The sequence below is a fragment of the Equus asinus genome, chromosome 14 (genome assembly GCF_041296235.1).
Source record: "Equus asinus isolate D_3611 breed Donkey chromosome 14, EquAss-T2T_v2, whole genome shotgun sequence".
Lineage (NCBI taxonomy): Eukaryota > Metazoa > Chordata > Mammalia > Perissodactyla > Equidae > Equus > Equus asinus.
In genome coordinates, this window is record NC_091803.1 from 7,375,988 (window position 1) to 7,400,818 (window position 24,831).

At 58.8% G+C, this 24,831-nt stretch overlaps 1 pseudogene; it reads left to right on the forward strand.

Moving 5' to 3' along the window:
• Positions 1 to 12,882, forward strand: part of LOC106827812 (potassium voltage-gated channel subfamily KQT member 1-like) — a 53,434-nt pseudogene extending 40,552 nt beyond the window's left edge.
• Positions 12,883 to 24,831: the final 11,949 nt, after the last annotated feature.

Consider the following 24,831-nt stretch of genomic DNA (forward strand, 5'->3'; position numbering starts at 1 on the left):
CTGGAGGCCTGGGCCATGGGAAGTCCCTCTAGGGGGCATTACTTCATAGGTGACATTGTACCTGCCCTTCCCTTTAGGACTGTGATGCCCTCTGAGACCCTGCTTTCTCCTGTGACCCAGCTCCCCTGCCCCAGGGAGCTCTTGCACCTGCACCCCAGTGAAGGCTGCCAAGTGGTGGACACTGTGTCCCTGGTGGCATGGTGGCCATGTGAGGTGACAGAGGGATTGTCCATGAGGACAGATGTTCTCCAACCCCCTAATTGGGATGTATGGCCTGCACTCTGGGGACTCAGTGGTTTAAATGAGTGCTGGCTGGAGAACGTGGGCTTCAGATGTCGTATTTCTTGGGGCCAGACGAGAGCACAAGACCCAGAGCTGCTCCTGAGCTCTGGCATGGATGTCCCCTTGGGCATGGTCAAGCCCTGGTCTGAAGAGAAGCAGGCCTCACTGGTGTCCACCAGCAGGGGACCTGGGCTTGGGTCGCTGGCCTCTCCGGAGGGGCGATGCAGACCAGGACCCTGACCGGCTGCTCTTGCGACGTCTCTCAGCAGAGGCTCCCACATTGGGGGCCTGCCCATTGGAGTAGCCCCGCCTGAACAGGTGTCATGGCTGGCCGCGTGGTGAGCTCGTGCCCCTTTGCCCTGCAGGAGATCGTCCTGGTGTTGTTCTTTGGGACAGAGTACGCCGTCCGCCTCTGGTCAGCAGGCTGCCGCAGCAAGTACATGGGCATCTGGGGGCGGCTGCGCTTTGCCTGGAAGCGCATTTCCATCATTGGTGAGTCATGCCTGCCCCCACAGAAACTTCACCCCGAGATTCCCAGGCAAGGGCTGGCCCCATCCCCAGGAAGGGGGCTCTGTGGGGCGGGCGCCTATCATGAGCACCAGCAAGCAGGGTACCCGTGAGGAGGGAGAGACCCCCAGGCTACCCTGCCTATAATGGGGCAGGACCCCAAGGCCAGCAAGGTGACATCCCAAGTCCCAGCATGGGAGCCAGCCTCCACACCAGGGTCCCCTGTCCTCAGATGCTGATCACGGGCGGGGGTCTTGACTGTGCTTTAGTACGGCGTTGGTGTCTGCTGCCCTCAGTGGCCTGTGAGCCGGGGCCAGGGGGTTGGGGCCAAGTGGGCTCTGCATGTGCCCGAGACAGAGGGCTGAGTCTCCCCATCCGAGGTATCTCTGTCTCCCCTTTGTCAGGCCCTGTCCCGCCCAACTGCCAGGCTCCTTACCCTGAGCCAGCTGCCTGGCTGGTGATGGTGGTGTCACACTGTCCCCCGTAGACCTCATTGTGGTTGTGGCCTCCATGGTTGTCCTCTACGTGGGCTCCAAAGGGCAGGTGTTTGCCACCTCAGTCATCAGGTACAGCTGGGCTGCAGCTCTCCTGGCTGGGAGGGGAGAGAGCTTCGGGCTGGTGTGCTGGGGTGGGCGGCCGGCTTGGGGCCCCTGCTGAGTTAGGCTGCCTGGCTTCCAGACCCAGCACGAGCACTAGTTCATTTCCAGGATTCAGTCTGCTCTTCTGTAAACTGGGGTGATCCCGGGGCCTCCCCCAGAAGCAGTCTGCCCCTAGCCCTCAGCCTGTGCTTGAGGAAGGGGGTGAGGGGCGTTGGGGGTTGCACAATGGTGAGTGGGTAGGTTCGGAGCCAGGCTTTGAGGTGCCTGGGTGGAGTGGTCTGGACGGGGCATGGAGACTTCTCTTTCGCAGGGGCATCCGATTCCTTCAGATCCTGAGAATGCTGCATGTCGACCGCCAGGGAGGCACCTGGAGGCTGCTGGGCTCCGTGCTCTTCATCCACCATCAGGTGGGTGGTCCGGGGGAGGTGCAGGGGCCTGGAATAGGGACAGACAGGTGCAGTGCAGGGGCTCAGCCGAGCCTAGTCCAAGCCAGGCGGGCCGTTCTGCCTGTACCAATGGTGCCAGCATCCCTGGCCTGCCAGGCTAATGATGTTCCTTCAAGCTGGGGACAAGAGACTATGGGGCAAATGAAAAGACAGAAATGCAAGGTGGAAAAAGGTCCAGGAGGCTCAGAAATCTAGAACTGGGCAGATCAAGAATAGCCCCGGGGGGGTGGAGGTGGCCCACCTGCTCCCCTCCAAGAGGGCCTAGCCGTTCCTCCCACCACGGCTTTGCAGGACAGAGAGCCACAGCAGCAGAGCCTGTGAAGCCCAGACCGTCTGTCCAGGCCAGGGCTGGGGGCCCGCCTCACTCCTGGGGGGCAGGACCCAGCACTGGCCTTTTACAAGAGTTGTGAGAAATAGGTTATTTTGAAGTCTGATGTCTGCATGTAAAACATGCTGGAATTTATGTAGAACTTTCTGGTAAATGTTGGAACTTGCTGCTGGGCAGGCCCCTGCTGCCTGTGATGTTGGCCAGGCATTTTCGCAGAGGCCCCTGGATGCCCGGGAGCCCAGATGACGGGCGCCTTCTCTGCTCGCTCTGTTTCCAGGAGCTGATAACCACCTTGTACATCGGCTTCCTGGGCCTCATCTTCTCCTCTTACTTCGTGTACCTGGCCGAGAAGGATGCCGTGAACAGGTCGGGCCGTGTCGAGTTTGGCAGCTATGCAGATGCCCTTTGGTGGGGGGTAGTAAGTTGGGACTTAGGGCAGGGCTGTCCAGTGTAGGGGCTGCAGGGCCACAGACAGCAGAGGGCAGGCTGTTGCCCATGGGCTGGGGGGCTCTGGGTTCCGAAGATTTTGTGCCTCAACAGGGGCACTCCTTGCCCGAATGCTCAAAACCCCTCCTGCAGGCTTGAGGTTGAAGCTGGCTGTGGCCAGGTGTGGTGGGCCAGCGGCTAAGCACAGTGGCAGCACTCAGAAGGCCGCACCCTCGGTGGCTGCGCACTTGACGTCCTAACCTTTTTGTCTTTGAACCTGTGTTTGTGAGGGAAGTCAGAGGTGCTGGAGTGGGTGCGGGGCACTTGGAGCCTCAGCTCACGCTGGGTCCCAGCTCTGCCTGCCCCACCGGGGCCCGAGTCCTCCGCTACCTGTCCCCTCGCCTGCACTCCGGCCCTGAGGCCCCGGCCGCCCTTCGCCCTGGGTGCAGGTGTGGGGCGGTGGGGTCAGATGTGTGCCCTGCATCTCTGAGGGCCTGTGCTGGCCCCACAGCTGCCCCTGTGTCGAGGAGCTTGACATTATGTCTCAAACAAGGCACCCAGGACAGGTGGGAGGACCTCCAACGGAGGAGGTCTCCCACGTGGTGACATGCACCAGGCCTGTGAATTTGGTAGCTGGCCCTGGGCAGCAGTAATGCCAGAGCAGGCTGTGCCCTGAGAGGCAAAGTAGTCCAGAAAAGTGTGGGTTCTGCCCCAGGGCACAGGGGCTCCCCTGGCTGCGAAGATGGGACTCCTTGGGCGAGCTGAGGGCAGAGCCTGGCTGGTGTGCTCCCTCCCCCTCCACCAAGCACCCAGCTTTTGCTTGGAAGTGGCTGGGACCCAGGCTGGGTGGCTCTTAGCTCCCCTGAGCTGCCACTGTGCAGGAGAGGTGGATGGAAAGCAGAAGCAGATGATCCCGCAGAAGGTGAACACCACTCGGGTTTGCCGTGGATGGTCCGGGGGCCTCAGCCAGCTGCAGGACGTCTGACTGCGTGCTACGTGGGTGCCGCTGCTGGTGGGAACCCGGCGTCACTGGACTGTGGGCCCGCGGAGCAAGTTTTCAGGGCACCAAACCCGCCACTCACATCTCCGACCTCACGGAGAGGAGGCAGATCCTGGGAATTATCTGCAGGGTGGCCGGCAGCTTACCACCCACAGGGATGGGGAACAGCAAGTGCAGGGCCCTGAGGCAGCCTGGGACGGCTGCTCGCTGTAGGGGAAGGCAGGGGTGTGGGCTGTCTCTGGGGTACAGCCAGGCCCCGGAACTCCCCGGCTGTCCCGTGGGGCACACACAACACTACCTCCTTCAACATCCTCTCGGGGTGCAAGGAGCTAGTGCCCCAGGACGCTCTAGAACTGAGCCTGGAGTGGTGGCGTGGGTGACAACAGGGGGACGCTGGCCCTGGTTACAAGCTGCGCAAGGCCGAGGGGGAGTCCCTTTGAGCTGGGGGCAGGCTGGCTGATGTCTAGGCTCACTCCGGCTGGGGCAGGAGAGGGTTGCAGCCTGCATGAGGTAGCACCGAGGCCTTGGGGGCAGCACAGGGTGGAAGGGGCACTGGGTGGGGGACAACGGCTGTGCCAGGCCCTAGCTGTATCTGTCCCCAATGCGTTCCCTTCCAGAAGGGGCAGGCCAGGCTCTCTCCTGGGGCTCCCCACCCTCCTCCAGGAGGGAGGCCCATCCCCACCTTTTTCGGCGGGGCGGGATGCCACTCTGTGGCTCCCTGGGCAGGCACATGCCCCTGCCGTTTCTGCATCCCCACCCCTGTGAGGCCAGGCACGCAGGGGGGTTCTTGATGTTGGCTGAGTCAGCGTGTTTTCTGGAAGCTTCCAACATGCCAGGCTGCTCAGGGAAGGCAAAGACTAAGCTCCTGGGTTGGGGAAGGCCCAGGTTCCAGCTCTGTCTGCCCGCCTGCCCTCCTGCAGGCTTGTGCCCCGCAGCCCAGGCGTGGCAGGCCCCAGCAGGTTTGGGTGGGCGGGCTCAGTCCCCAGCAGGGAGCTTGCCCGTGGTTGGCGGAGGGGTCCCGTCCTAGCGACAGGCAGGGCCCATGTAGGAACAGGCTACCCAGAGTCCGGAGGGTTCCCAGGGTCCCGCCGCGCCGCAGGAGGCGCGTGGGGCACTGCCCGCCACGGCGCTGATAAGCAGGCTCGGCCGGCGCTGCCCTCCCTGCCTCGGGCGCCTGGGGCTGCGGGCGCGGGCTGCTCCCCACCCCCGGCTGCGGGTGGGGCGCTCCCACTCCCACACCTGTGCAAACATCCGCCCGCAGCCGGGAAAACGGCCCCTTTCTGCCCAGCTTGACACGGGTGCCCCGGCCCGCGCCGTCAGCTGCAGCCCCAGCCTAGGCCACCACCGGCCCTGGCCTGGCCATTGTTCTGCCAGGCCCTGCGCCCCTGGGCCGCCTGGGCCCCCGCTGCCGGGGCTCCGGGGCAAACGGCTCCCATTCGTAGCAGCGGCTGCCCCTGCAGCTGTCCGGGCGGGAGCAGCCCGAGCCTTGAGTTATGGGCTGTATTCCTGGCGCGTCTCGGACAAACAGAGCCCAAGAAACGCAAGCCGGGGCGGCCCCGATCAGGGCTTCGGGCCAGTTTGCCAATTGCAACTGCGCCCCGGCAGTTGTTCTGTCTCCTCTGTCCTGGCTTCCTTCACCCCAAAGGGGAGTGACACCACCCCCCTACCCGACACTGTCCACGGCTCCCCGGCCTCGGCAGGCCGAGGAGGAGGTCTGCTCAATGGGGGGTGCTGCCAGAGGGCACCTAACGGGAGCGAGGGCTGGAAGCTGGGCCATATCTGATCTCTGCTGGGTCTGCACGCCTCCCCAGGCCTGGGCTAGGGGCCGGCCAGGAGCCAGCCCAGCTTCTCAGAGATGCGTGGGATGGACCCTAAAATAGAGCATCTGGGCGGCTGGGGTGTGGGAAGTGCCGTCCACTGCGTTTCCTTTGGAGAGCGGTGGCGAATCCTGCTGGGGAGCCACCATGTGGAGACGCTCTCAAGCCCCTTGGGCTGTGGGTGCCATAGGGGTGGCCCCAGGTGTCCTCAGCATCTGGGCTCAGCCAGTGGGTGTCTGTTGTGTGAATGAATGAGTGAGTTGATGTGCGTAGAACGGTTCTGTCCATGGCACCCGGGACAGTGGGTATTGCGGTCTCCTGGGGCTGATGCAATGAAGTCTCACAGACTAGGGGGCTTTAAACAACAGAAACGTATTCTCTGCCAGTTCTGGAGGACAGCCTGAAATCGAGGTGTCGCAGGCCCACACTCCCTCTGGAGGCTCCAGGGGATCATACTTCCTGCCTCTTCCGGCTTCTGGGGGCTCCAGGCGTTCCTGGGCTTGTGGCCACATCTTCTGTCTCTTATAAGGGCATTTCTCGTTGGATTTAGGGCCCAGCTGGGTAACCCCGGATGATCTCAACTCGAGTTCCTTAACTTAATCACCTCCACAGAGGCCCTATTTCCAAACAAGCTTGTATTCTGAGGGTCCAGGTGGACAAGAATTTCGGGGGGATGCCATTCAGCCCAGGACGGTGGGGGGCCCAGGTGGACTTCATGAGAAGGTCCCTCCTCTCACAGCCTCAGTTTCCACTCTGTCCAGCAAAGGTGCCAGGTCAGCGGCTGATGTCCCCCCACCCTGGGTGGGGACGCCTGATTCGGGTGTGAGGGCTCCCTGCTCCCCTACATATGGCGCCCCACACCTGGCTGCTGAGGTGTTCGGGGAGGATTTAAGACTTTTTTCTTTGCCCTTGGAACAAACTGCGTTTGTTTGTATGAAAGTCGGAGTGGAGGGAAAGGCAGTTTTGCACACACGGGCTCCTCTGTTTAGCGCCCGGGGGTCTCTCCAATCAGAAGCCTGCCCGGCTCTGTTTACCCCTGCATCTAAATTTAGAATTGAGAGTGAAAGGCTGGGAGCCAGCTCTGCGTCTCAGCCACCATCTAAAATAGAGTCTGACTCCTGTCCCCTCTCTCCCTAGCCGTCGACTCCAGAGGGTCCTGGCTTCCCAGGCTGGAGGAGGCCAGAGGGGTCTAGGGGCTGAGTGGGGCCTGGGTGAGGACAGGGCCTCCCAGGCATTCCTATGTAAGCCCTGGTAGCACCACCAAGTGGGTAGGGCCAGTGTCAGGACCTCGTCTGAAGCTGGGGAAACTGAGGCTGTGTGGGCCTGGGCATGGTGGGCCAGCCCCCCAGCACCCAGACCCTACCCGTTCCAGGGCTCTTTCTCTGCCGGGAGCTCCGTACAAGGCCTGGGAGTGCTGGGCAGCAGAGAACAGAGGGTCTGCTTGTCCCCAGGCCACTGCCCACCCCAGTATGATCCTTCCTCTGTAGACTATAGTGTATGGCGTGAGAAATGCAGGCTCTGGGAGCCCAGCCAGAGAAAGGCCTTTACAGCTGGGTTTTGCAGGATGAGTAGGAGTCCACAAAGCAGGTCCATCTCTCTGTACTTACTGCCCACTGACCGACACCTGGGGGGATTTCTTACATGGCCAAGGCAGGCCCTGTGAGGGTGGTGTACAGAATTGGTTTCCTCTGGGGTGGGGTTCAGCTCATGTCAGCAAGGGTAAGAACTTTCCAGCTTCATCCTGAGGGGAAGAAACATGGTCAGCATCAGGAAACAGTGAAACAGGAGGCAGTGGGGTAATGTAGTGGTCAGGAACTGGGGGTTGGAGTCAGACGTGGTACTGCATCCCAGCTTCACCACCGACCAGCTAGCTATGTGGCCCTGGGCAGGTTACCCAACATCTCTGGGCTCATCTGTAAAATGGGTGTGAGTACCTACTTCCATGATTGTTAGAGAGTTGTCCGTGAGAACACAGAAAGCCTTGGGTGCCAGGCACCCAGAGAGGACGAGGACAAAGTAAAGGCTGTAGTAAATTTTAGAGGGCCGCTACCAGCCGTGGTTCTCTTGGTGCTCCCCAAAGCTAGACACCAGGTGATGACCCTACAGCAAGCTAATTCACACTCAAGTGTTTATGGCTGCCATGATCCAATCACACTCGTTAGGCCTGCTAGTCTTGAGGGTCCTGTTCTGCCCCTGCCTCCCCACCCCCACCTACCTGCAGCACTATCCTCACAGAGCGGCCCCTCCAGCGTCCCAGGGACCTTGTGTGTCTGATTCCCTTTCCCAGGGCCTGGGCAAGGCTGGCAGCAGGGCAGGGGCTCATGAATGAATGACAGAGCAGGTCAGTGAGGCAGAGATGGGGAGGGCAGACCACGGAGTCAGCTTCCTGGGGTGCAAAGACAGCTGCACCACCACACTGGCTCTGGGGCCAGGGCAGAGCGTATGACTGCTCTGTGCCTCAGTTTCCCCATCTGTACAATGGGAGAGACAACAGGTCAACCTCCTAGGGCCACTGTGGGGCTCACTGAGTGGGCCGTGATCCCGGGAAGGCAGCGGCTGTTTCTGTTGCCGTGAAGACGTTCCTTGGACGCCGCGGGCCTCTTGGCGAGGCTGGCTCTTGGTACGAGGGCACATTTCTTTACTTTTGGATGTGATGTCAGGCATGTCGCTGCAGGCTGCTCTGCATGGCACTAGGGTACAGCAGGGGTTGGGCAGTCCTGGTCTTGTGCTCTCGGAGTCACAGACGGGGTCTGCATACAGAGATTTGCTGGGTCCGTGGAGGACCTCCTCTGCCCGCTCTGGGAATCCAGGAGGGCCTCCTGAGGAGGTGATATCTGAACTGAGCTCTCAAGGCAGAGTCGCCTGGGCATCCAACATGTGGGACCTTGAGCCTGGCCATTCTGCGGGGTAGACGTGGCCTGGCCGGCACCCAGGGTGTCCGCGGTGTCATGTCAGCCTCTGTCTGGAGCTCCCGCTCAGGAGGAGGAGTGAGGGAGGTCCTGACCCCACCCAGTGGTTCTGCAGGACGACCCTGGGCACGGCCCTTCTCATCAGTCCTTGTAGTCCGTATCCCCGTGTAGGGGTGCTGGGGCCTGTGAGCCACGCTGAGCAGGGCCACGGTACTCAACCGGGCCCAGGATCCAAGGTTGCTGTGAGGGAGAAGATAAACTCAAGGGACGATAAGCCCCAGGCCAGCGCGGATCTGTGTTCATCTATTTCCTTTTTCCTGCTGAAAGGAAGTGGGTTTATTTTGGGGTCTGGGGTGGCTTTTGTTTTTGCTCGTAGTTTGCAAGCTGGCCTGGGCTGCTCCCTCGGCCCCTGCGGACCGGTGTCTGCCCCCTTCACGGCCAATTTCCACCAGCTGGGCTGGGGTCTCCTGGGGCAGCCCCACGACAAGCCGGGGCTGGGTGTCCCCTGGGCACAAGAGCCCAGGACCGCTGCTCCTCCTTCGCTGCCCTGAGACAGCCCTGCCTCTCACCAGCCTGCCCCTCTGTCCACGCTTCTCCTCCCCAAGGCTGCCCTCTCCCTGGCTCTGTCTTTGCAGCCTCGTCCGGGCAGGTCGGTGGCCGGAGGCTGCGCAAGGCCTGGGCCTGTGACAGGGCAGCAGCCTCCAGCCTCAGGCTTCTTCTGCAGGCCTCCTGACGTCATGGCATGGCATGGCCTGTGGGGTCATGAGGGCCTTGGTTCAGTGCCAGCTCGGTCACTTACCAGTGGGGAGATCTCAGGCACAATGACTGACCCCCACCTCAGTTTTCCCCTCTGTAAGATGGTGCCTAACGCATAGCATCATCTCAAGTTTGCCCATCAGAGGTGCCACCTGTGATGTGAGCCCCTAAGTGTCTGCGTTGGCATCGTCCTCTTGCCCTTTCCCTCTGGATGGACAACCATGACATCTCCAGGTGGGCCTGGTCTGGGGTGGCCGCAGGCTGATGGCCTCCACAGTGGAGGTGGGGTTTCCGGGCAGGCCCTCATCTCCCTTGAAGGGAAGGCTGTTTACAAACGAGAGAATAAAATGGTGCCAGTGCCAGCTTTTCAGGACAGAACGTGTGTGTGGGGGAACTGGAAGGTTCTCTCCTGCCTCCTGTCCTCAAAATGTGAGTGAAGACACAAAGGAGAGACACAAACGGTGCAGGACATACTCCAGCTCCCACTCCTGGGAGGACAAGGATGGCCTGGCTGCCCCCACCCCCCCGCCTGCCTCCATGGTCCTGTCATGGTCAGGATGCCATCCATGGGTTCATGTGAGCCAGCCGGTGTGCGCCATGGCCCGGGCGGCACCGGGCATGGGGAGTGTGTGCTGCAGCAGCTGGGTTGTGTCTCCCCGAGTTTGTGGGCCTGGGGGACGGATGTGCAGATCTGCATTCTGGATGGCCCGCCATCGAGGGCAAGTTCCGAGCACAGCAGCTATAAAACGGCCCATTCCTGAGCTGCTTGTGTCTGTGAATTCAGGAAAAACAAACAGCTCTGCGGGGATGGGCCGTTTCCTCAAAGAGCTGAAAGGATGTCATTAACTTGACAAAGAGGGTCTGTGACAAGGTCTGAGAGGGGAGGCTGAGGTCCCCAGCTCTGGGCTTTAGCCCTCCACCGAGGGGGTGGGGGACACCTGGCCCGGGGCTCTCCCACTTCTGCCCACCGCCCCGCCAGCAGGGAGTGCCAGCACCTCCTGGGCAGCTTGGGACCAGGCATGGGGGCCAGGGGATGCGGATGGGGGTCCCCCCCCCAGGGCTCTAGTCTGCTGGGGGAGATGGGTGCAGGCTCCATTCTGCCCTTGGGGCCTTCCATGCGAGCCCCTTCCCTCCCCCACCTACATCCGGTTCCCAGTCATCGTGGGGGTTTTTTTGCATTAATTTTGGTAATTTAAAATGTTACGCTACATGTTATTTGTCTTGAGGCCTGAGTTTCAGGCGCCCCTTAAACTCTCCCCCCGTGGGAGCGCCTCCTGCGCCTCCCTGGTTGCACGTCTCGGAGGCCACCCTGCCTCTCACTCCCCGCGTGGCGCCATCCTTGAACTTGTGGGTCTCGGGACCCCTTTGCACTCTTAACAATTATTGAAGACCCCAGAGAGCTTTTGTTTATGTGGGTTATAACTATTGATACCACATTAGAAAATAAAACTGAGAAATTTTAAAAAGGTTTCTATATTCATTCATTAAAATAATAGGAAACCCATCATATGATTATGTAAATAAAATAATTTTATGAAAGACGACTGTGCTTTCCACGAGCAGGCTGGGTGTGGTGTCTCGGATGCCCCTCCCAGCTGGCAGCTCCCTCTGCCTTGGTTCCATGCTCCCGGGCCTCACGTGTGGGGTGCAGGCCCTCTGGGGGCTCTGGGCTCCCCAGGCCCCTTTGTCTGCCAGCCTGCCAGTGGCCTTGCCCGTGGCCCCTGCTGCACCCTGCAGGTGCCTAGGCCATGGTCCGGGGTGCATGCCTGTGTGTGCGTGTAAGCTGTTGGGCCTAAGCGTGCCCAGAGAGTTGGGCTTGACAAGTGTGCCAGCCCCCCTTCATGTGACCTTGTTGTGCTGTGTGTGTTTGAGATGCATGTGATTGTGTGTGCCACGCTGCTGCCTGAGCACATCAGGCTGTTGCATGTCTTAGGGCACGTGTGTGAAGCACATTTGTGAGTGTGCACCCACGTGCACAGGCTCGGGGATCCCTTTAAAGGGCCCAGTAGTAGGAGGCCCGGTGCCCTCAGCGTCTGTCTGTGGGATGTGTGTTTGAGGGACACTGACATGGCAGGGAAATGCTCCATGGGGGCACTTGTGGGAGATGGCTCTCAGAAGCAGGGGGACCATAAACAGATGCACGGTCGGGCTGGGGGGCTCAGCAGCGGCCAGCCTGTAATATCCCCGCTCATGGGAGCTCACCACGTGGCCGTACCTCCCCAGGAAGTGACTTGCCCTTGGTGTAAATCAGTCTTCTGCGCCACGCCCCTTCCTGCTGCCCGGCTCCTCCGTGGCTCCCATTTCCCGCGGGCCTTTCCTGGGTGGCTCAAGTGATTCTGATTCGTGTGTGCCTGTCTGTCTCTGTCCATGTGCACATGTGTGTGTCCCTGCCCAGCTGTGGCCACTGGGCTTCTCTGCTCCCTCCCTCCGCCTTCAGTGGCTGGTGGAGAGCTCAGGGAGGCCCGAGGACCCAGGGCTCTGGGGGGCTGGGGTGAGCGGGTGGTCACCACTGTAGAACTCGCTGTTTCCTCTCTGGGACTTGTCTTCCGTCAGAGTCTGTCAAATGGCCTCCCCACGCCCTGTGCCAGCCTCATGGGGCAGGGGATGGAATGGGGGCACCGTACAGACCTTCCTGGGCCTGCCAGAGGCAGTTCTTAGCCAGGACTGGAGGCCCTGGAGAGGAGAAGCCAGGCTGGCAAGCCCATGGGGCAGGCGGGTGCCAGCCAGGCTGCCTGCTCACAGGACCACTGTGACTGCTGCCTTGGTGTGTGGATGTGAGTGTGTGACAGGATAAGCTGTGACTCTGGGCCACCCCAGGTCCCCTTGCCAGGCTCGGAGCTGGCACCTTGAACACCCTGCAGGCAGCCCCACAGCCCAGACTCTGGGGCATTTGCAGCCGGCAGAGGCCCCAGAGAGCAAACCTCAGATGCCAGTAGGAAGCGAGCCTGGGGTGGGCGTGGGGGCGGGGTGGGAGCAGCCCCTCACTCCCATTGTCCCACCACACCCTGGATGGACACCTCCCCCACCGAGAAGAAGGATCGAACTGCGTCTGGTTCTCTCAGAAAAAAAAGGACAAACGAAACATCTGGTGCCCGGGGTGGCTCCAGGAAGTGGCATGTCATCCCCATCCTGGCATTTTGTTGAGGACCAGCCTCAGTGGGAGCTTCCGGCCTTCTGAGGGCTGGTGCAGAGCGACGTCGGTGGCCTGGGTGGTGGACCTCCTCGGGGATGGGGCAGGCGGGTGGAGCAGGGAGGCCACGCCTGGCCTTCCCATGGGATGGGCCTCCTGGCCTGCTTGTCCGGCTGGCGGGCCCTGGTCCTCCATTGGTGCTGAGCTCCTGTGCACAGCCCGGTGGACGTGCTTCCTTTGCAGTGTTAGGTTTGGGAGACACAACTGTCTGCTGCTCTGGCACTGGTCCTCTGGCAAAGCCACTTGGCCATCTGGTGATGAGATGTCTCCCTGGCCTCCGTTCACAAGGTGGCAGGTCTTGAGTGGAGGTGGGTTCGGGCTGGACAGATGCTCATGCTGAGTTTCTGGGGCCTTGACTGCTGACTGCTGCCCCTCTTCCTTGCAGGTCACTGTCACCACCATTGGCTATGGAGACAAAGTGCCCCAGACGTGGGTCGGGAAGACCATTGCCTCCTGCTTCTCCGTCTTCGCTATCTCCTTCTTCACACTCCCGGCGGTAGGTGCTCCATGTTGCGTGGCGTCTCCACCGCTCTCTGGCTTTCCTCTACACTCTGGGGCTGGCTGGGGGTCCCCCAGTGAGCAGACTCACTCATGGCGCGGCACATTCAGAACCCAGCTCACCTGCCACAGGGCCTGTGGAAGCCACCTGCCCTCCTGTTCCCAACCCCCAGTGGGGTCCTTTGTAGCAAGTATAGGAGGCAGCCTAGCATGGTTTGATGGTGATCGCTGGGCCTTTCGTGGCAGATGGTGGGGTGCAGCCTAGCTTATTTGGTCCCTGAGGGTAGGGAGGAGGTGCCAATGTGGCTTCAACATGACCGCAGAGGTGGGGTCCGTGTGCCTGGTGAGGGAGGGAGCGGTCCTGTGCTGTTGCCTGGGAGGGGCTTCGATCCATGTCCTTTCCAGAAATCATAGACTGTGAGCGTTAGAATCTTCTAGTTCACTATGTATGTATGTCGGCATGTGTGTTATGCGTGTATATGTGTGGCATGTGCATGCGTGTTATAGACCACATAGTGTGTGTGTGCATGTGTGTGTGCATGTGTCACATAGGTATACATGGGGCGTGTATTTGCATATGTATGTGTGTCTGTAGATCATGGATGTGTATATGTGCTGTCTGTGCGGTACATGCATGGCGTATGTGTGTGTGTGTGTTGTGTGTGTCTAGGCATGTGTGTGCTGTCCAGTGTATGTGTGTAGTGTATGTGCATGTGGAAATGCATCACGTAGGATGGTATGTTTGTGTATATGCACACGCATGTGCAAGCGTAGGTATATGACTTGATCTCCTCTGCAGGTGGGGAGCTCCCTCCCCAGTGAGCTAGTCCTCTTTATCGCAGGGGCAATCCTGAGGTGGCAGCAGCAGCCCCCTTGGATGGGGCTGCCTTCTGCCCAGGCAGACTGACTGAGCCAGAGGTGCCAGCCTCGTTTGTGGGGCCTGCGGTGCCAAGCGGGACGGGCCTCCCCAAGCCAGTGACCCAGTGTCCACCCTGTCTCCCCAGCTCCTGCGTTCTACAGGCCAGGCCCGACCAGTGGTCACCTGTGTGACCCGAGCCCTGGTTTCTGTCCCTTCCTGGGGGATCCTCGGCTCGGGCTTTGCCCTGAAGGTGCAGCAGAAGCAGAGGCAGAAACACTTCCACTGGCAGATTCCGGCGGCAGCCTCGCTCATTCAGGTGACCCACCGCGGCGGCCTTGTTGTTGTCCTCCCTCATCGCCATCGTGTTGCCTTGTGTCCGTCTGGGCAAATACAAGCCAACGTCCATTCTGGCAGTCAGGAACCCCTCTCCGCCCTGAAGTGACCGACCCATGAAGCTCCCGAGACCGTGTGCTCAGATCTCTCCAGAACATGGAAGAGCCACATTCGCAGCACAGACGTGCTCACCTGTCGTAACTTCTGCTGCCGGGAACCATCCAGCAATGCTGGTAGGGTGGGCCCAGAAGTCGGGGGAGTCCGCCGCCATCCACTGCAGCTCCCACTGAGGGTCACATTCTGCAGGCTGGGCTGGGGGACAAGGAGGTGGCCTGGCCGGTCCTGGATTTGGTGTGGCTGGTTCTTTGGGCCCCTCACCTCCTGGCTGCAGAGGCCAGCCTTGGTGTCATTTCTCTCCCTTATCTTCTTCCTCTTTCTATGGCCGCCCCTGCTCTGCATGGGGGCAAGTCTGGAAGGGAGGAGTAATGGGTCCCCCTGTGGCCCTCCCCCACAGGGGTCAGGGCCCTGCCTGTGCAGCCTCAGTGCCTTCTGGGCCCCTCCCAGCACCCACGGGGCTCAATGCTCTTGGGTGACGGGAGGTGAGGACCAGCGATCTGACAGCACGGGCCGCACTCTGCATTCACAGTGCCCGCTTAGCTTGCAGAAGACCCAGCAGCTGCCCCCACAGGGCCCGTGGCTCAGTGTGCCAGGCCTTTGGTGGTGGGCAAGGGGCTCCATTTACCCTGAAGCCTCTCATTGCCTGGTGAGGAGCCAGGCAAGTCAGCTTCTCACTCCCCTCACCCCAAGGTTGCTGTAAGGAGACCTTCCCAGAGGCTCCCGGGCTGGGGGACCTGAGGAGGCAAAGCCTGAGAGCAGTGGGGAAAGGAAGGTTCTGGAGATGGGCGAGGAGGCAGGTGGCCCTGAGCCCCCAGACACTCAGCTCTGGTCTGTGACCCCAGGCTCCTAAAACTCACCAGAGAACTGGGCAGCCCTTTTAATGCAAACGAAGACTAACGCACAAGACCCATTTGAAAATCTTGTCTCTGAGAGTCTTAGTCACTGGCCCCTGCAGGGGCTAAGTGGGCCCAGGGCCTGCCTGAGGAGCAGCCGGGCAGGGGCTTCTGGAGCATGGGCGTCGTCATGTATCTGGCCGTGGATGTGGGGCCCTCTGCCTAGCGGGGCAGCAGCAGCGCACATGTGGCCCCCGCCCCGCGCACCCAGAGCTGAATGCCCCCCGGGGGCCTCCGGCAGGGCCCCATTGAGGGGTGGGCAGCTGTCCGTTGTTCAACCTAAGAGCTGTGGCTCAGCCCGGGTCTCTGCTCGCTCCTCTGAAGCCCATCCGGAACCCACCGTCTGGGGCCTGGACATTATACCTGGACGGGAAGGAAATAAAAGTGGCTATAAAGCTGAGGGGCCGGGCCCCTCTCAGGCCCAGTTTTATGACCCCACAGTTTCTCCTTTCGGGGAGACCATAAATCAGGCCCGTAAAACCGGCCCAGCCTGCCGTGGGCAGACCGCCTGCAGGACGGGAACACGGGTGGCTGTCCTGAGGAGCCCTGGGCTGCTCCCAGGAATCGCACACCTCGGGAATGAGCATCTCTTAGAAGGCAGGTTTACCGGTGAGTTCAGGGGGTGCAGATGCACCCACGGCAGAAAGACTGGAGCTGGGGCCTAGGGCAGCGCACATGGTGTGAACCAAGGCAGGAAGCACGAGGCAGCCAGGCGATGTCGTGTTTGCGGGCAGGACATGCACAGGCTGTTTGGGACTGTGGGATGTGGAGGCAGCTTGGCATGGATGTGGCAGTGGGCCTGTGGCCCTTTCCTGATTGTCCTGGGTGCATGTGAGGGCTACACATGCCCCCCACTGGCTGCCATGTCTGCCTGGGGTCCCATCACAAGGGTGAGATGACTGACCCCAGGAACCCTGCCAGCGTGCCAGCACAGTCTCTACCTCGTCCTTCTCAGACTCCCATGGCCGCCAGCAGTGACAAGACCCCCAGGATGTATCCTCATACGAAGCTCCTGGCACCCCCTACTGTCCCATCTCTGCCCACCTAGATGTGGCACGGCCTCCCCTCAGGTCCCCTGCCTATGGCATCTCCTCCTCTGGGTCATCCCCTGCATGGTAGTCGCCTCTAGAATGGACCCATGTGCCATCCGGAGGCTCCTCCCAACTGCAGGATGGTGCTGGGACCCGTGGGCCCTGCCTTGTGTCTCTGAGAGGGACCTTGCTTCCTGGCCATTCAGTCTCTCCTCCCAGCAGCCCCAGGGGCCCTGCTCCTCACACTCCGCCTGGTCGCGCCCCCCCAACCTCTTTGCTGCAGCCCGTCCTCACTGGATGGACCCCCGCTGTCCAGTTCTGCGCCTGCCTGTGCACTTGCCGTGCATGCCTGGAGAGGAGGCAGACAGCTAGGCATCTCCAGGGCCTGATGCGGGGCCTGACTGCAGGAGGGCCTGGTGGGTGGAGGTGGTGGCAGATGGACTGCGGTTCACAGGGGAAGGCCTCTGTGGTGTCTGAGCTGCAAGTAACAGTCAGTGTGTCAGGCCATGAGCTGCCTGACATAGGAAGGGGCCAAGCCAGGCTGTCTAGGGCATGAATAGGCTCTGGGAGGTGAGGGGCATGCCCTGAGCCTGGGGAGAGGCACACAGGATGCCTGGCTGTCCTGCCAGGAGGGATGCACAGGCAGGATTCGGGGTGGGCTGCAGCTTCTCTGCCTGAGGCCCCGTCCGGTGCTCAGCAGGGGACAGCCTCTCCCTTCTGCTGGTTTCAGACGGCGTGGAGGTGCTACGCAGCTGAGAATCCCGACTCCTCCACCTGGAAGATCTACGTGCGGAAGCCCTCCCGGAGCCACGCTCTGCTCTCCCCCAGCCCCAAGCCCAAGAAGTCTGCCATGGTAAGCAGCCCCCACCTGCCACCAGAACGGGGGCACTCACTAGTGGGTGGGGAGGCCGTGGGAGCCACAGCTCCTGGCTAGGACTTGACCCTGGTGTTTCAGCTCAGTGTAGCCCACAGTGGACGTCAGCACCATTCCAGTCACTGAGGGTGTACACCCTGTGCTGGGCCCCCGCCATGCCAGTGTCCCCAGGCTCTGGAGCATGTGGGACTGGCTCCTCCAAGGCCAGGGCTTTGGGAGGTCCAGAGGAAGCCCCCAGGAATGGGACAGGCTGGATTCTGGCCAGCTGCTGGAGAGAAGGCTCTTGAGAGGGCCTTGATGTTGGGCTTTCCGTGCTGGGTATGGCGGGCGGCAGGGGACGGAGGTGGCATCCCAGCTCGAGGAAGAGGGTGTTGAGGTCACAGTGCAGGGGAGTTCCAGCAGGCTTGAGGCGAGAGTCTCTGGATTTGACTGGAGTAGTGAATGAAGGATGAGGTCGGCTGGCAGCTTCTGCCCGTTTCTGGCTGCCTCTGTAGGCTTTGAACCCACTGTTCCCTATGCTCGAACATTCTCCCAGATTCCCACATGGCCTGCTCCCTCACCTCCTTCAAGTCTTCTCCTCGAAGAAGTCTTTGCTGGCCCCCATTGATCCTCTCATCACAGGCTCTGACCCCCTGCTGGCCACAGCCTTTGTCACCACCTGCCCTGGTGTGTTCTTATATATTTATGTTTGCCAGTTTCCTGCCACCTGCCCATGTTGGCCATGAACTCCCAGGGCAGCAACTGGGCTGAGCCCCACAGGAACCCTGGCAGCACCATAAGCCACTGCCCACCTCGTCTGTGTGTGAGGGTGCTGGAGCAGGGGCCCAGCTGGTGCTGCCCCTGGGTGGGTGTTCTGGGGCCGGCGGAGGGCCTGGCACAGGATGCCCAGGAACCGCCAATTCATTGTCTTTTTTTTAGGTAAAGAAAAAAAAGTTCAAACTGGACAAGGACAATGGAGTGAGTCCCGGAGAGAGGACTCTCACGGTCCCTCACATCACGTGTGACCTCGTCTCGGAGGAGCGGAGGCCAGACCATTTCTTGGTGGAGAGCTGTGACAATTCTGGTAAGAAGCCTTCATATAGGATGAGGAGTGGGGACAGGGCCTGGACCCTCAGCTCCAACCCACCAGGGCTGGCCAGGGCCACTGGGGTTTCAAGGATGCCCACTGCTCTCCCAGACCACTTGCTATGGTCCCATGGACGTCAGGTGTTCCAAGCCTTGCATTGGCTCCTGCTGGCCCAGCATCTGCCTGTCAAAGTCCTAGGGCTCCTTCCACCCATGGCATGTCCCTCCAGGAGGCCTGCCCCCACCCTGGAGGGACCCCTCTTCCTGTTCTGTTCCAGACTCTGGGCTGCTGAGAGCCAGGCCCTGCCTTGGTCATACTCTGTGTCTGGTGCCCCAAGTCTGGCAGAGAGGAAGCAGCACATACATGCTGACCCCCCATTCCTGGTGGAGTGGGGACCAGGGGTCCAGAACCAGCACTGTGTGTGCCCGCAGCTGTCCCCTTCCTCAGTGCTCTGTGCATTTGCTCTTCTGTCATTTCTGTGTCCATCCCTCCTCTCTTGGACCTCTTCCCAGCACCCAGCAGAATGTTCCAGCACCCACCAGAACATTCCAGCTTATTCGTAGTTGTGAGGATAATGTCACTGTCTCAAGCACAGCAGAGGATGACAAGTTCATGTTGTTCCTGACCCTTTGTGCTTATGGGCAGCTGGCGCCTGGCCCGCCAAGCTCTTGGTTTGCAGGCGGCTGACCCATGATGGGTCCTGCGTCTGGTCACTGTGCCCTGGCAGAAGGGCAGAAAGCATTCTGGAGAGGGGTTGCAGCCACTCCCTGCTTCTTGGGGCTACTGGTGGACATCCTCCTTGGGAGTTGGCTGGGCAAGATCGAGCCTGAGCACCCACCCCACTGGGTGCTGGGCTACCCGTGGCCTCATCACATGCCATTGAGATTTGGCTCTGGCCCGGCCACATCACTGGTGAGCCCCTGGGACGTGCTCCCCGCCTGGCCACTAGAGTGGGCACAAAGGACAATTGTGCCAACAAATGCCCAGTGCCCCCACAACTCCAGATTCAGGGGCAGACCATTGTCGCGATGCAAATGGGGGCTTTCTGCAAATGCTAATGGGCAGGTCGGGCGTGGGGAGAAGCATCATTTGCTGTTTGCTGAATACGGAGCAGCCCTAAATGATGCTGTCCATTCAGCCTGTTGGTGTTGAGTCCTTAGTGACGTCTGCGGAATGTTAATGAGGCGCAAGTGCAGGGAGAGTCAGGCGCCTTTTGTGGAATGCTCCCACATGGAGGAGTTTTTCCTTTCCTGCCAACTCGATAAGTCAGCCCAGCCCAGAGCCACTGGCTTTCTGGAGCCTGAGCTGTCGCCCTGGCCCCCGGGGATTCAGAGTGGCCCCCGCCCCGTGGGTTACCTGATACTCCTGAGTCCTCCTCGCCCAGAGGCCCTTGAGAGCCCTGGTGTGGGGAGACAGGGTGCTAATCCCAGGGCAGATGCCATCACTGGGAAAGGCCTGCAGCCCCAGTTCCCATGTGGTGGGGCACGACAGCCATGCTGAATTCCACCATCAGGCCAGACCCAGGCCTCGAAGCTGAACCTCGCCAGGGTGCACTTTCTGGGTGCGTGAAGGGGCCTGTTAGGCAGGAGTCATCCCCATCCCAGCACAGTGCTTGTCCACAGTGCCCACAGCAACGCATCCTATGCACAACGCCCGCTGCCCGCCTCTCGCCAACCTTGGTGGTTTCTCTCTGTGTCTCAAGCTCACGGTGTCTCTGGGCTTCTGTCTTGTGACCCTCAGGCCCAGTGTCTGAGGCAGAGCTGCCCACTCTCATTCCTGACGGGTTCCAGAGCCTGTCTGAGCCACTGTAATTCCTGGATGGATCCCCATGTTCCAGGAAAATGTAACTGGCAGCTGGAGGACTTGCTCACGGGGATGGATGGCATAGGCAGCAGGAGCGCCCCCTTCACAGTTTCTATCCTCTTGCAAGTCCTAGTCCTTCAATTGCTCACCCTGTCTTGGCTCACCAGTGACTGTTCATGAGGGCCTGCTCTGTGCAGGGCCTGAGTGAGGTCCTGTGGGGTGGCAGGGTGTCCTTGCCATCCCAGGAGGAAGATGGGCGAAGCAGCAGTGTGGCAGGGAGTGTGGGCCTCTGAGGGATGGGCACCTGGCTTGGCCTCGTCAGGCCTAGGAAGGCTTCTTGGAGGAGGTGACATTAGGGCTGAGTACCAGTGCTGGGGAGGGAAAGGAAGGGCATGAGCAGCAGAGCAGCTTGGACAGAGGCGCGGAGGGGGCCAGCTGCTCTCTACGCATCTCCACACGGTGGCCAGGCAACCTCATCTGTAAAGTGGGTGCTGACCTTGCTGCCTCACGGAGAGGCCCATGTGGGCTCCTGGCACACTCCGTGCTGTCTGGGTCATCCTGGCTCCTGACTCGAGGTCTCGGGTGTGTGGAGTGACCAGGAGCCCACAGGCGTTGAATGGGCCAGATCTCAGAAGTCCACGGAGCAGGAGTGGCTGTGGGTGAGCTACACTGCTCCCCTGGGGGAGCAGAGATGGGGGAGGTCAGGGACCATGGGCAGGACATGGTGGCAGGCCAGTCCAGGACCTGAAGTGATATTGTCACATTGGGACCCTGGGGAGGAAGAGGAGCTAGAAACCAGCGGGAGGTGGAATCTGGGGACTCGGAGACCCCGGGTGCAACAACGGAGGGCAAAGCGGAGTTTAAGATAGGCTACTGGGGAAAGAGAGAGGCCATTTACTGTCATCACAAAACATTTCAGGGAAACAATGAAGTTCAGAGAATGACGTGCCAAAAGCCCAAGTGCTGGGGCAACACGCATCCAATGCACAAAGGCCCCAGCCTGCACTGGGGGTCTGTTGCTCCCACTCACCACTCACGTCGGTGAGCTCTTGTGAGCCCACTCACGGGGTGCTCTGCAGCGGCCACCTGCAGCTCACTCTCTGTGCTGCCCACCCCACCCGGCCTTGCCTTTCGCCTCTTCCCCCTTTCAAGGCTGTGCGTGCTGATTCTGCATTTTTGGTGGGTCCCACAGGATTCTCTCCTGAATGCTCCGCTGACTGCCATCTGCAGTTGATCCATGGCCCCTGAAACTCACTGGGGCCCGGCGTGCTCTAAACCCCATGGCATCTTGCCTCTCCCATTTCATGGGCCATTGCTGTCCTGTGTTTGGGTTTCACCTTTCCCAGCAATCCTCTGAATTAGTCACTTGTTGTTGTATACAGTTGAGACTTGCTTATACTTACCAACAGATTTGCCAATTTTCCGTCTCACAGTTTGGATTTAAGCTCCTTCTTCCTGAAGCCTTTGCTTTCTTCAGTGAAGGTTCGTCGATAGGCAGCTCAGTATTTGTTTGTCTAGAATGTTTGGATTCTGCCTGTGCTCTCAGATGATGGTTTAGTTGGGGAGAAGGTTATAGATTGAGATATGTATTTTCTCTGAACACTCGGGAGATATTGCATGGTCTCCTGGCTTCTGTGCACTGTGGAGATCACTGACAAGTAGGGCATCCTCGCCCCTCTGGCGACTCTGAATACCTTCTCTTTGACTTTGATATTCTGTCATTTCTCTACAGTGAATCAAGGTGAATTATTTTTATTTATTCTGCCTGCAATTTGTTGTGATTTCTGAATCTGAGGGTTTATATCTTTCATCCTGTGGAAGATCAACCCCATCATGTCATGGAATGTTAAAAATATTGCCTCCCCTAATCGCTCTAGTCTCTCCTAGAAGCTTCGACTTAGCCATCTCGTTCTGCCCTCTTTGGCTGTCTCCAGTATTTTCCATCTCCGTCTCCCTGTGCTGCACCCTCGGTGGCTTCTTTCTGGTTTATTAACTTCAGATGTATCTAATCCAATGGTTACTCCATCCATTGAGTTTTTTTTTTTTCTTTTTCTCCCCAAAGCCCCCTAGCACATAGTTGTGTATTCTTTGTTGTGGGTTCTTCTAGCTGTGGCATGTGGGACGCTGCCTCAGCGTGGTCTGATGAGCAGTGCCATGTCCGCACCCAGGATTCGAACCAAGGAAACACTGGGCCGCCTGCAGCAGAGCACGCGAACTTAACCACTCAGCCACGGGGCCAGCCCCATCCATTGAGATTTTAATTTCAATTACCACCTATTTTTTTCATTTCTGTTTGTACTTGTATGTGGGGTTAATCTGCTTAATCTTAGCATCTTGTGTCTTCCTCATAATTTACATTACAACTTTGAATTTTTAGGTCCTTTGAACATGCTTATTTCATCGCCTCTGTCTTATAGCTTCACCATCTGTGGTTCTCAGAGTCTAACTCTGCTCACCGTGGCTTCTCCTGACTCTTGCTCGTGGTGGCTTGTTTTCTTGTGGGTTTGTAAGCTTAGGTTGTGGTGGCGGTTGTTATCTGTGGGGTTCCTGTGTGCCCTGATGGAGGGGACCAGGTTCTCTGGAGAAGTTGTCCCTTTGCTTGTACAGGGTGACCCAGTGAACCAATCCAGAACCTCTGTGGTGTTGGTTTATAGCTTTGGATTTTCTAGACAACTGTCTAGCATAAATACAAACCCAACCTCTTGTAAGAATGAGCCTAAGCTACACATATGAAGAGGAGACTTTTGACTTATCTCCAAAAAAATAGGCCAAGACTAGTGAATTTCCTTTTTTCCTCCGTAGCCAATGCATGGGTTTGCCTTGTTTGATTTGGGGCTACTGTTGGCTCAGCCTTTCTAGGGGCCCAGGTTTATAAAGGGAGCCTCAGTTACTGATTCTTGCCTCGTGCTGGTTCCAGGCCCTGCCTCTTCTTCTTGGGGGCCAATAAAGTCCACACTGCGTCTCCTCAGGGGGGCAAACTCCCAGGACCGCCTGCGTGTCAAGACCAGCACAGTCTGTTTGCTGCAGTTGCTTCCTCCCTGGCCCGCGGGGACCCCTCCCTGCCAGACCAGCGCATTGGTGCCATGGAGGGACGTTTCTTTCGTCTCAGCAAGCCTCTCAGGGAACTTGTAGGGAGAGGCTTTTCATGGCATCAGGTCCACTTGCTGCCAGAAACAAAAGTCCTCAGCTTAGTGGCAGGAAAACAAGGGCAGCCACGAGCTCCCCATTGGCAGATGGCCAGGCAGCGGTGTTGCAGGTTGGAACTTTCCTGGGGGTCCCCCGAATCACCTGGAGAATTTTACTTTTAACACAGACTCAGAAGCCTACCCGAGATTTTGAGCCACAGTGCTTTTGGGGAGGCCCATGAATGTGCGTCTGTAACGAGCCCCCCAGGTTACCCTGAAGCAGGGTGGCCCTTGGATTGGCACTGGGGACCTAGAGGGTGGGGTCCAGCACCGGGTCGCAGGGAAGCCAGAGCAGGGCTTCTGTGACTTCCTCAGTCTCACCCGGGTCAAAGTTTCCTTGTTCGGGACAAGAGCAGGGTCCCAGGCGCCCTCCTGGCATCTCTACCCCTGCTCTGGTCTCAGGGTGTGAGGTTGGCCCAGGCTCTGGAGACGACTTCTGATTATAACGTCTGGTGACCATCCTGGGTGCCAAACATCAGTCATGCCAATCTCAGGGTCCTGGGGAAGCGGCCCCCACAAGGTCTTGCAGGCTGAGGGCCTGGGATTCCTTGCGTGGGTGCAGGGATGTGGCGGAGCAGGAGGACAGGCTGGACCAGGCTCCTCGGGTGTTTCCTGAGCTCCTGGATCAGAACCTTCTCGATGCTGCCCCCCGCCCCCAACTGCTCACTCCTGTCCCTTCCTTTCCACCCCCATGGCTTTGGTTCTCTTCCAGCCTTCGGGCCTCCACTCAGGAGGATATCACTGTACCCTCCTCACTGCCTCCCCCTATTCTGCTCTGTGCGGCCAGTGAACAGCTTAACAAACGTGTCTACCTCACACAGAGGTCCAGGCAGGCTGTGGCGCTGCTCAGACCCTCCGGAATTCCCCATCCCCTCCAGGCCACTGTCCGGAAGTCTCTCTGAGTCTCGTGACACCTGGTCCTGCCTCACATTTCGAGCTCACACCTCTGCCCTACTAACCAGGCCCTGTCCCCACCCACAGGTGGCTTTTCCACCTGGTCACCTTTGCCCAGAGGACTTTCCACCACTGCTCACCTCTTCAATTTCTCCACTCTCAAATTTGGAAAGACACTTTTTCTCTGATTAGGGAAGTTGTATATGTTTCTCATAGAGCACATGAAACATCCAGAAGAGAATAATGAAGAAAGAACAGTTGCCTGTTGTCTTACCGCCCAGAGGGAGCACCTGTTAGGGTTTTGACATATGTCCCCCCCCCTTAGTTTTAATGAACATACACACCCGGGTTGGTTCCACCCCAATCGTTCAGTACTATTCCTGCTTTTTCACTTGTTACGTGATTGTTACCACATAGCATTTGAAATTCTTTTTAAATTGATTTTTGTTGTGTCTAGTCAAATATTAATGCCAGTGGCTTCGTGTTCTTGACTTGCTGCATTAGGAAGGACCTGTGGACTATTTTGGAACTACAGTTTCTGGTTTTGTCGGAACTGGAGTCAGCACTTTACTGTTTTGGTTGATGTTCCTGGTTCGTAACTCTTCCTCTGTCAAAGAGGAAATAAAATCTCAAATTACAGAATATTTAGAAAAATAATAGCAGAAACACTTCATATCGGATCCTATAATATATATTTAAAGGATTTAAATGATTATTGATAATATAATTGGCAGATACAAGATCAATATGCAAAAGTAAATTCTATTTCTATGTTCTAGCAGCAAATAATCTGAAATTGGCATTTAAAAAATACCACTTACGGTAGCGTTAAAAATATGAAATACTTAGAGATTAATCTGACAAAAGATGTGGGTTGTACCCTGAAACTACAAAACATTGCTGAGAGAAATCAGAGAAGGTCTAAATAAACGGAGAGGGGCCCATGGCGCATCACAAGACTCGATGTGGATCTCTAAATTGAATGTAGCGTCAGTCAGGATCCCAGCAGGCGTGCTGG